This window comes from Prionailurus bengalensis, chromosome D3 (genome assembly GCF_016509475.1).
Source record: "Prionailurus bengalensis isolate Pbe53 chromosome D3, Fcat_Pben_1.1_paternal_pri, whole genome shotgun sequence".
Classification (NCBI taxonomy): Eukaryota; Metazoa; Chordata; class Mammalia; order Carnivora; family Felidae; genus Prionailurus; species Prionailurus bengalensis.
Window position 1 is genome coordinate 48044451 of NC_057356.1, and position 11086 is coordinate 48055536.

The 11086-nt window shown below is 35.8% G+C and overlaps 1 non-coding gene across 1 annotated transcript; it reads left to right on the forward strand.

The window, feature by feature from the left end:
* Positions 1-321: 321 nt before the first annotated feature.
* On the forward strand, positions 322-428 carry LOC122471112. The gene has a single exon (XR_006294120.1). It is a non-coding gene; the product is annotated as a U6 spliceosomal RNA (small nuclear RNA).
* The last annotated feature ends 10658 nt before the right edge of the window (positions 429-11086 follow it).

Consider the following 11086-nt stretch of genomic DNA (forward strand, 5'->3'; position numbering starts at 1 on the left):
AACTGTAGGCTTTATAAAAAACACCTCTTGTTCCTTATTTACTTTCTTTAAATACAGAGCATTGACTTCCTTTAAATTGATTAAAAACTTTTACTAAAATTTATTTTAAAGGAAACTATAAAAAAAAACTACCATAAGTGGAACATTTGAATAGAAGATAACTATAAGAAGAAATGCCATGACAATAAAGTGCTGTTATTATATACGATGTTATTAAGTGCTGTTGCGATGCTATTTTCTGTCAAAGCTTGAAGCCTGAGACATTTTCCTTTTGTTACAGGGGAGACTGGCAAAGGCAACAGAGGTGTTAAAGTCATGCCAGTGCTCGCTTCGGCAGCACATATACTAAAATTGGAACGATACAGAGAAGATTAGCATGGCCCCTGCGCAAGGATGACACGCAAATTCGTGAAGCGTTCCATATTTTTCTGAACAGGAACCCATGGGGGAGGGGAAGGAAAAAAAAAAAAAAAGAGGTTAGAATGGGAGAGAGCCAAAGCATAAGAGAATGTTAAAAACTGAGAACAAACTGAGGGTTGATGGGGGGTGGGAGGGAGGAGAGGGTGGGTGATGGGTATTGAGGAGGGCACCTTTTGGGATGAGCACTGGGTGTTGTATGGAAACCAATTTGTCAATAAATTTCATAAAAAAAAAAAAAAAAAAGTCATGCCAGCCCCAGACAAGAGACTTTTTCCTTGAATTACTTTATCCATCATTAAGGATTGAGGATTGAAAGAGATTTGAAAATAAAATTGTTTTTATATTTCCACCCAACGTGATGATTTATTTAACAAACACATACATAGTACTCACCAGGTGCCAGGTTTGTTCTAAGTAATTTAGAACCGTTCACGCATCTAGCGTTCATAATGAGCTTGCAAGCCAATGCTATTGTTATTCCCATTTTACAGATGAGGAAAATGAGGCACAAAGGGGCTAAGTAATTTGTTCAAGGCCATACGGCTAAAGAGTGGCAGATCCAGGATTCTAAATCATGCATTTTCACTGGAGTGGACTCAACACCCCTCCATGCCGTGTGAGAGTGGGCCTCAATGTTCTGGAAAGCCATGTTCATACACTATCTAAGTCATAGCACCTGCCACCTGAACTGTCAGCACACATGGCAGAGTATGTCCCACACTGGGAGGAGTACCATGCTACCAGCTGTCCTGAAAGTCCACCTCCCTGTTGAAGCTTGCCTTATAGCCCAGCCTTCAGCGATGGCTATGTCCCCTGACCTTCTAGACCACTTTTTGTCTATTCTGGACTGTTAGCACTGACAAATTTGAATGGTTACTTGAAGTTTTAATATTAACAAATTAATATTAAATGGTGTAAGTAAATTACATTAGTTTAATATTTGCATATATATGTTAATATTTAATATATTATATATCAGTATATTCATTAATAATATATTAGTGAATAATATTAACCTATCTTTTTCCCATGGTAGATTTTAAGTCCCTTTAAAGGAAAGAAATATTTCATCTCTCTTTGAATCAATCATTAAACCTAACAAGTGCTTTATAAATGATTTAATGATAACCATTGTATTCATATAGAGACCAATGTTTCTAGAGAAGTAATGAGATATAAGAAAAAGAAGCACAAAGTATAAAATTTCACACACACAAAAAATAGAGCTTCCCCAGAGAATGAAAGTAAAGACAGAGGGCCATGCAGTCCGTGCAATGAAATTTTGTCTCCTAAATATTTTGTATCTGGTTTGGTAACAAGATAAATTAATAAACTAGCTGTTATTTTTTTTAAGTTTATTTAGTTATTTTGAGAGAGAGAGAGAGAGAGAGAGAGAGAGAGAGAGAGAGAGAGAGCTCACCAGCAAGGGAGGGACAGAAAAAGAATCCCAAGCAGACTCTGCACTGTTAGCACAGAGCCCCATACGGGGCTTGAACTCACAAACCGTGAGATCATGACCTAAGCCACAATCAAGAGTCGGACACGTTTTTAAGTGACCTAGCCACCCAAGCGCCTCTAAACTAGCTGTTATTTAGAGCTAACTACATTGGCAAATACCATTACGTGATTTTATAAAGGAGAAAACTGAGCAACAGAAAGAGTAATTGCCCCAGATCGTAAAATCCCTATTTAAGCCAGGGCTTCCTGTATCTAAGGACTGCATTTCCTAAGTGTGCACCTGCACAAGTGGGGAGGGGTCAAATTGAACTTACCTATGAGAATAATCTAAGTTTGACATCATATGCATTTTTTTATTATAAAAAACAAACAAATATGTACTTACCCTCAACAAACTTTGAGGTGCATGTACAGTATAATTAACTATAAGCACAATGCTGTACAGTAGATCTCCAGAACTTTCCCATCTTGCATGACTGAAACTCTGTGCCAATTGAACAACTCCCCATTTCCCCCTCGGTGCACCCCTGACAACCACCGCTCTTTCTAAGTCTATCAGTTTGACTGCTTTAAATACCTTATATAAATGGAGTCATGTAATTCTTTTGGGTTAGATACCCAGAAGTGGGATTGCTGGATCATATGGTAGTTCTATTTTTAATTTTTTGAGGAATCTCCATACTGTTTTCCATAGGGTGGCCCCATTTTATATTCTCATCAACTATGCACAAGCGTTCTGATTTCTCCACATCCTCACCATGCTTGTTATTTTCTGTTTTTGTTTTTGTTTTTTTATATGGGCCATCCTAACAGACGGGGAGTGATATCTCACTGTAGTGTCAAATTGCATTTCCATGATGATGAGTGATAGCGAACATCTTTTCATATCCCTGTTTTGCCCATCTGTATGTCTTTTTTGGGAAAATGTCCATTTTTTATAACACGTTATTTGGGTTTTTTTCTATTGAGTTGTTACATATTTTTTGAGTTTCTTATATATTTTGGATATTAACCCCATAGCAGATACATGGATTGCAAATATTTTCTCCAATTTCATAGGTTGCCTTTTCACTCATGATCGTTTCTTTTGCCGTGCAGAAACTTTTTGGTTCAATGTATTCCCACTTGTGCATTTTGCTTTTATTGCATGTGCTTTTGGTATCATAGCCAAAAAATGATGTCAAGAGCAATACACTGAAGATTTTCTCCTACATTTTCTTCTAGGAGTTTTATAGTTTCAGGTCTTACATTTAAGTCTTTCATCCACTTTGAGTTGATTTTTTGTGTATGGCATAAAATAAGGGTCCAATTTCATTCTTTTGCATTTGAATATACAGTTTTTCCAACACCATTTGTTGAAGAGACTATCCTTTCCTCATTGTATAGCCCTGGCACCCTTGTTGAACGTCATTTGACTATACAGGCATGGATTTGTTTCTGAACTCTCTATCTATTGTGTTCCATTGGTCTTCGTCTGTTGGTATGCCAGTACACCATTTTGATTACTGTAGCTTTGTAATATATTCAGAAATCAGGAAGTATGAGGCCACCAGATTTGTCCTTCTTTCTCAAGATTGTTCTGAGATTGTTCTGTTATTAGGGGTCTTTTGTTTCATATGAATTTTAGGATTGTTTTTGTTATTTCCATAAAAAATACACTGAAATTATGATAAAGATTGCACTGCATGTATATATTGCCTCAGGTAAGTAGTATAGATATCTTAATATTATTAACTCTTGAACATGCCACGCCTTTCCATTTATTTGCATCTTTTCTAGTTTTTTTTCATCAATATTTTATAGTTTCATTGTACATTTGTGCAATCTTTTGCTTCCTTGGTTAAGTTTATTCCTATGTATTTTATTCTTCTTGATGCTGTGGGACTGTTTTCTTAATTTCTTTTTTGGAGTGTTCACTGTTAGTGTATAGAAACACAACTAATTTTTGTTTGTTGATTTTCTATCCTGCAACGTTGTTGAGCTTGATTATTTGTTTTAACAATTCTCTTTATGGAATCTTTAGGGTTTTCTACATATGCAAACAGAGATTATTTTCCTTCTTCCTTTCCAATTGAGATATCTTTTATCAACTATTCGTTCTGACTAGTACTGGCAGTACTAAGTTGAATAGAAGGAGTGAGAATGGACATCCTTGTCTTGTTCTTAATCTTAGAGGAAAAACTTTCAGTTTTTCACCATTGAGTATGAATGTTTTGTAGAATTCACTGCAAAGCCATCTGGTCATGGACTTTTCTTTGTTGGGAGGTTTTTGATTGCTGATTCAATCTCCCAACTCAAAATGGGTTGGTTCAGTCTTTCTTTTTCTTCATGATTCAGTCTTGGTAGATTGTATTTTTCTAGGAATTTATTCATTTCTTCTAGGTTATCTAACTTGGTGTATAACTGTTCATAGTTTCATGTTCTTTTTTATTTCTGTGGTAAAAGTTGTGTTTTGTTTTTCATTCCTGGTTTTTGTTATTTTAATCTTCTCTCTCTTTTTCTTAGTCAAACTAAAAATTTGACAATTTTATTATCGTTTCAAAATATCAATTCTTGGTTGTGTTGATTTTTTAAATTGTTTTTCTATCCTCCATTTTGTTCCTTTCTGCTCTAACCTTATATTTTCTTCTACTAAATTTAGGCTTAGTTTGTTCTTCTCTTTCTAATGGTGTAATACTAATTTGTTTATTGAAACCCTCCTTCTTTGTCAATGTAGGCATTGATTACTGTAAATTTTCCTCCTGCATCCCATAAATTTTGGGATTTTCGTTGCATCCCATAAATTTTGATATATCATGTTTTCATTTTTGTTTGTCTTGAGTGATTTTCTAATTTCCCTTTTGATTACTTCTTTGACCCATGAGTTGTTCAAGAGTGTGTTGTTTAATGTTCACATATTTGTGAAATATCCAGTTTTTCTTCTGCTATTAATTTCTAGTTTTATTCTTTTGTGGTTAGGAATACACTTGGTATGATTTTAATCTTAAATTTGTTGATACTTATTTTGTGACCTAACATGATGTGTTCTAGAGAATGTTCCACATGCACTTAAGCAAAAACATGTATTCTCCTGATGTTGGGTGGGATATTTTGTATATGTCTGTTAGGTTTATTTGCCCCATAATATTTTTCAAATATTCTCATTTTTTACTGATTTTCTATCCAGATGTTCTATCCATTGTTGAAAGTGGGGATATTGAAATCCCCTACTAATTTTTTTTACCATTTATTTAATTTATTTTTAAAATTTATATCCAAGTTAGTTAGCATATAGTGCAACAATGACTTCAGGAGTAGATTTCTTAATGCCCCTTACCCATTTAGCCCATCCCTGCTCCCACAATCCCTCCAGTAACCCTCTGTTTGTTCTCCATATTTAAGAGTCTCTTACGTTTTATCCCCCTCCCTGTTTTTATATTATTTTTGCTTCTCTTCCTTTATGTTCATCTGATTTAAACTTCACAGATGAGTGAAGTCATGATATTTGTCTTTCTCTAATTTCTCTTAGCACCATACCCTCTAGTTCCATCCACGTAGTTGCAAATGGCAAGATTTTATTCTTTTTGATGGCTGAGTAATACTCCATTGTATATATATATACCACATCTTCTTTGTTTTTTTTACTTAGATTTACTTTAATTTCTCTCAGCAACTTTGCAGGGTTTTTTTAAATTTAATTTTTAATTTTTTAAATTTACATCCAAATTAGTTAGCATATAGTGCAACAATGATTTCAGGAGTAGATTCATTAGTGCTCCTTACCCATTTAGCCCATTCCCCCTCCCACAACCCCTCCAGTAACCCTCTGTTTGTTCTCCATATTTATGAGTCTCTTCTGTTTTGTCTCCCTCCCTATGTTTATATTATTTTTATTTCCCTTCCCTTATGTTCATGTTTTGTCTCTTAAAGTCCTCATATGAGTGAAGTCATATGATTTTTGTCTTTCTCTGACTAATTTCGCTTAGCATCATACCCTCCAGTTCCATCCACGTAGTTGCAAATGGCAAGATTTCATTCTTTTTGATTGCCAGTAATACCCCGTTGTATATATATATACCACATCTTTATCCATTCATCTGCCAATGGACATTCGGGCTCTTTCCATACTTTGGCTATTGTCAATAGTGCTGCTATAAACATTGGGGTGCATGTGTCCCTTCAAAACAGCATACCTGTATTCCTTGGATAAATACCTAGTAGTGCAATTGCTGGATCGTAGGGCAGTTCTATTTTTAATTTTTTAAAGAACCTCCATACTGTTTTCCAGAATGGCTGCACCAGTTTACATTCCCACCAGCAGTGCAAAAGAGATCCTCTTTCTCCACATCCTCGCCAACATCTGTTGCTGCCTGAATTGTTAATGTTAGCCATTCTGACAGATGTGAGGTAGTATCTCATTGTGGTTTTGATTTGTATTTCCCTGATGATGAGTGATACTGAGTATTTTTTCATGTGTCAGTTGGCCATCTGGATGTCTTCTTTGGAAGTGTCTATTCATGTCTTTTGCCCATTTCTTCACTAGATTATTTGTTGTTTTGAGTGTTGAGTTTGATAAATTCTTTGTAGATTTTGGTTTTAACCCTTTATCTGATATGTCGTTTGCAAATATCTTCTCACATTCCATCGGTTGCCTTTTAGTTTTGCTGATTGTTTCCTTCACTGTGAAGAAGCTTTTTATTTTGATGAGGTCCCAGTAGGAAATCCCCTACTATTATTATATTGTTGTCTGTTTCTCCCTTAAATCCTGTCAATGTTTACTTCATATATTTAGGTGTTCTGATATGGGTTGCATATATATTTATAATTGTTATATCTTCTCAGTGAATTTACCCATTTATACTTACTTCTATGATCTCCTTCTTTATCTCTTTTGATAATTTTTCACCTAAAGTCTATTTTGTCTGACATAAGTATAACCACCCTTTTCTCTCTTTGGATTACCATTTACATGGAATATTTTCTATCCTTTAATTTCAGCCTATGTGTGTCATTAAATCTAAAGTGAGTCTCTTGTAGACAACATATAGTTGGATTTTGTTTTGCTTCCATTCAGATATTCTGTCTTTTGATTGGAGAGTCGAGTTTAGTCCATTTATATTCACAGTAATTGCTATTGCTATTTTGTTACTTGTTTTCTGCCCATCTTAGTTTTTCTGTTCCTCTTTTCCTCTCTTGCCATTTTCCATTGTGTTCTGTTGAACTTTTTCAGTGACATGCTTTGGTCCCTCGTTTTCCTTTGTATCTCTTTTAGAGGTATTTTCTTTGTAGTTATCATGGGTGTTGCCTGAAATATCTTACAGTTATAAAAATCTATTTGAAAGTAATAACAAATTGACTTCAAATATATACAAATACTCCACAATTTACTTCTCCTACACATAAACACTTTATGATAATGATGTCACAAATTATTTTTTATTTTGTGTATCTGTTAACATTTTTATACTAAAGTTGTTTTTATACTTCTATCTTTTAATTTCTGTACAAGATTTAGAGTAATGTATGCACCACCATTTGTCTATATATTTACCTTTAGCAGTAAGCTTTATACGTTCATATGCTTCCATGTTACTGTTTAGTATCCTTTCATTTCAACCCAAAGGTCTTCCTTTAGCATTTGTTGTAAGACAGATCTAGTGGTGAAGAACTCCCTCAGCTTTTGCTTATCTGGAAAAACCTTTATTTCTGCTTCATTTTTGAAGAAGATTTTTGCCAGATATAGTTTTCTTGGTTGGTAGGGCTTTTCTTTTTCTTTTAGTGCCTTGAATATATCATCCCAGTCCCCTCTGACCTGAAAGTTTTCTGCTGAGAATCTGTTCGTTGTCTTATTGTGATTCTTTTGTATGTAACACATCACTTTTCTCTTGTTGCTTTCAAAATGCTCTCTTTGACTTCTGACTATTTCATTATAATGTGTCTTAGTGTGGATTTCTTTGGGTTCATCTTAGCTGTAGCCTATTGGGCTTCTGGAATCTGACTGTCCATTTTTTTTTCCCCAGATTTTGAAGTTTTCAGCCATTATGTCTTTATATAAGCTTCCCATTCCTTTTCTCTCTTCTTCTTCTTTTAGGAATCCCACAAGTATATCTTTTTGATGGTGTTCCATAAGCCCTTTAGGCTTTCTTCACTTATTTTCATCTTTTTTCTCTTTGTTCCTCTGACTGAATAATTTCAAAGGATATGTTTTGAGTTCACTGACTTTTCCTTCTGCTGATCAAGTCTGCTGTTGAAAGACTATAGAGAATATAGGGGCACCTGGGTGGCTCAGTTGGTTAAACATCCAACTGTTGATTTTGGCTCAGGTCATGATCTCAGGTTTGTGAGTTTGAGTCCCATGCCAGGCTTTGCACCAACGGCACAGAGCTTGCTTGGGATTCTCTCTCTCTCTCTCTCTCTCTCTCTCTCTCTCTCTCTCTCTCCCCCTCCCCTGCTCATGCATGCTTCTCTCTCAAAAGTGAATAAACATTTAAAAAAAGAGAGAGAGAGAATTTATTACTTTAGTTATTGTATTCTTCAGCTTCAAAAGTTCTGTTTGGGTTTTTTGTTTGTTCGGTTTTGGTTTGTGTGGGATTTTTTTTGGTCTCTGTTGATATTCTTGTTTTGTTCATGCATTGTTTTCTTTAGTTCAATGAGAATTTTTATGTTTAATTCTTTGTCAGGTAATTCACATACTTTTAGTTCTTTAGAGTCAGTTTCTAGAGATTTATTTTGTTCTTTTTCTTGGGCCATGTTTCCCTGTTCTTTCATGCATCTATAACTTTGTGTTGCCATCTGTGCTTTTGAAAAAACAGCCACTTTTCCCAGTCTCTATGGACTGGCTTCATACAGGGAAAGACCCTCACCAATAATATTGGGTAGAGATTGTGGGGCCTCTGAAACCTCTTTTTGGGTGATGCATCTTCACTAAACCCCTTCCTGTAATTTCTCAATTAAAGAGGCTTGCTGATTTCTTATTCAAGAGCTCATAATCTCTCTCTCCCTCTGGTGTTGATCTGTGGCACTGCAAGCTCTCTAGTTTTACAGAAGTAAATTGCCCCACTGTCCCTTGTTGTCAGTAGCCACCAGGCATCCCAAGTATGCCAACTCCATGTCAGCGCTCTAAGTCAGACAAGACAGATATTGGTCCCTTGGGCATCCCTCTGAAAAGCTGGAACATTGGATACACATTCCGCTCTTTTCTTTCTCCCTGAGGAAGAAGTAACAAGATAGTATGCTCTCTTCAGGCACTGAGCTGTGTTGTCTTGGAGGAGGGCCTAACATTGGTAAAGTGAAATAGCTCTTCTTACCTGTTTTGCTGTAGCTATTTTAGCTTTGTACTCACCTTGGGCACTGTAACTTCTTAACTGGATTCTGGAAATCTCATAACTATATTTTGGTTCATATATAGTTTTTAAATTGGTGTTTCTCTGAGGGAACAATGGCTGAGACTTCCCATTCTGAAATCCTACTGATACCACTCTGTGGTTTTGTTTGTTTGTTTGTTTGTTTGTTTGTTTTTGTGGAGTACTCCGCCTGGAATTATTTAAAAATAAATTGTGTATTGCAATACCAGCAAGGAAGTATTATAAGCTGAGCTGATTCCAAATGAAGAGATTCTGGGTAGACTTCCAAATTGGTATCTCCTTCCCTGACTTCTTCCTTATCCACATTTATAATTGGTTACCTAGATATCCTCTGACTCAAATGATTATCACAGGTTTACTGAAACAGCTTAACACACTAGGATGCAAAAAAAAAAAATTTATTTTTTTCATTGCACCACCCTGCAAATCCACTCAATAAACCTTCTCTCTCCAAACTTGAGATTTGGGGAAAATAATATAGCTTTTCCTCATCACTGTCAGGTATTGTCAAATAATCTCAATTTTAAAATGATAAAACATCCAATCAAGTCTAATTTCATAACTCTAGATTCCAATCTAATTTATAACATTACCCTTATCCCAACTCAAGTCTGGTACAGGCCAAGGAGACTGAATTGGAAAAAGGAGTATGTATGATTTCACCCTGTCCCTACTTTCTCACCTTGCTTTTCTAGTGGTTCCTCTTTCATTATGGTGTCTCTGAACTGGAGCAGCGGATGAGAAAGTGGTTAGGACAGGAAAAGTCTTACCTTGAATCTGGTGTTAGTGGATTTTTGTGGGCCGGGGTGGGGAGGCGGTTCTGTGAAGACCCTTATCATCAGTGGGGATGTATTGCCTCAGTTCTCTTGACACAGACAATAGTTCTGTCAGTGGCTGCTTATGATCCCCCAACCTCTGACTTCCAGAAGTTGCACATACACACCACATTCCCACTAAGGAGTCATTTTGGCCCTTATGACAGTTCTCTTAAAAATATATTCCTTCTACTTTCTTTCAACTTACAGAAAACATCATAAAGGTTTGAAATGTCAGAAGCCTTATCTCTTTGTTTTGCCACAAGCAGATTGCCTCAGCTAAACTTTTGACCTTCTTAGGCATTCTAGATTCTGCATCTCTCAAATTCCATAGTGGCATACTTATCATGCTCTCCAAATGGTTCTCTTGGACTCCTCCTCACTTGGCTTGAGGTGAGGACAGGGCACCTTCCCTCCTCTACCTTGCACTGATCACTCTCACACACACAAAAAAAATTCCTAGAAACCAGCCTCTTTAAGCTCTGCATAAATTCAGGACCCTTGACAAAATTCAAATATAAAATTAGTGATAAAATTCTCTCAGCAAACTAGGAATAGAAGGGAACTTCCTCACACTGATAAAATCATTTACAAAAAAAAAAAATCCTACAGTTCTCATCATACTTCATGGAGAATAACTATATGTTTTTCCCTAAGATTAGAAGCCAGGTAGCATGTCTGTTCTCACTATTCTTTTTTTTTTTATTTTAAACATTTACTTATTTTTGAGAGACAGAGCACAAGCAAGGGAGGGTCAGAGAGAGAGGGAGACATAGGATCCAAAGCAGGCTCCAAGCTCTGAGCTGACAGAGCCTGACATGGGGCTCAAATCCATGAAATGTGTTCTAACTACTCTTATTCAACATAGTGCTAGAAGTCTTAGCCAGTGTAATAAGGCAAGAAATGAAAATAAAAATCCTAATAAGAACAGAGAAACTAAAACTGTCACTATTTGCATACAACATAGACAATCCTAAGAAAACTAACAAAACAAAACAAACCCTAGAACTAAAAAGTAAGTTTTACAAGGTTGCATAAAAAGTTCATCAC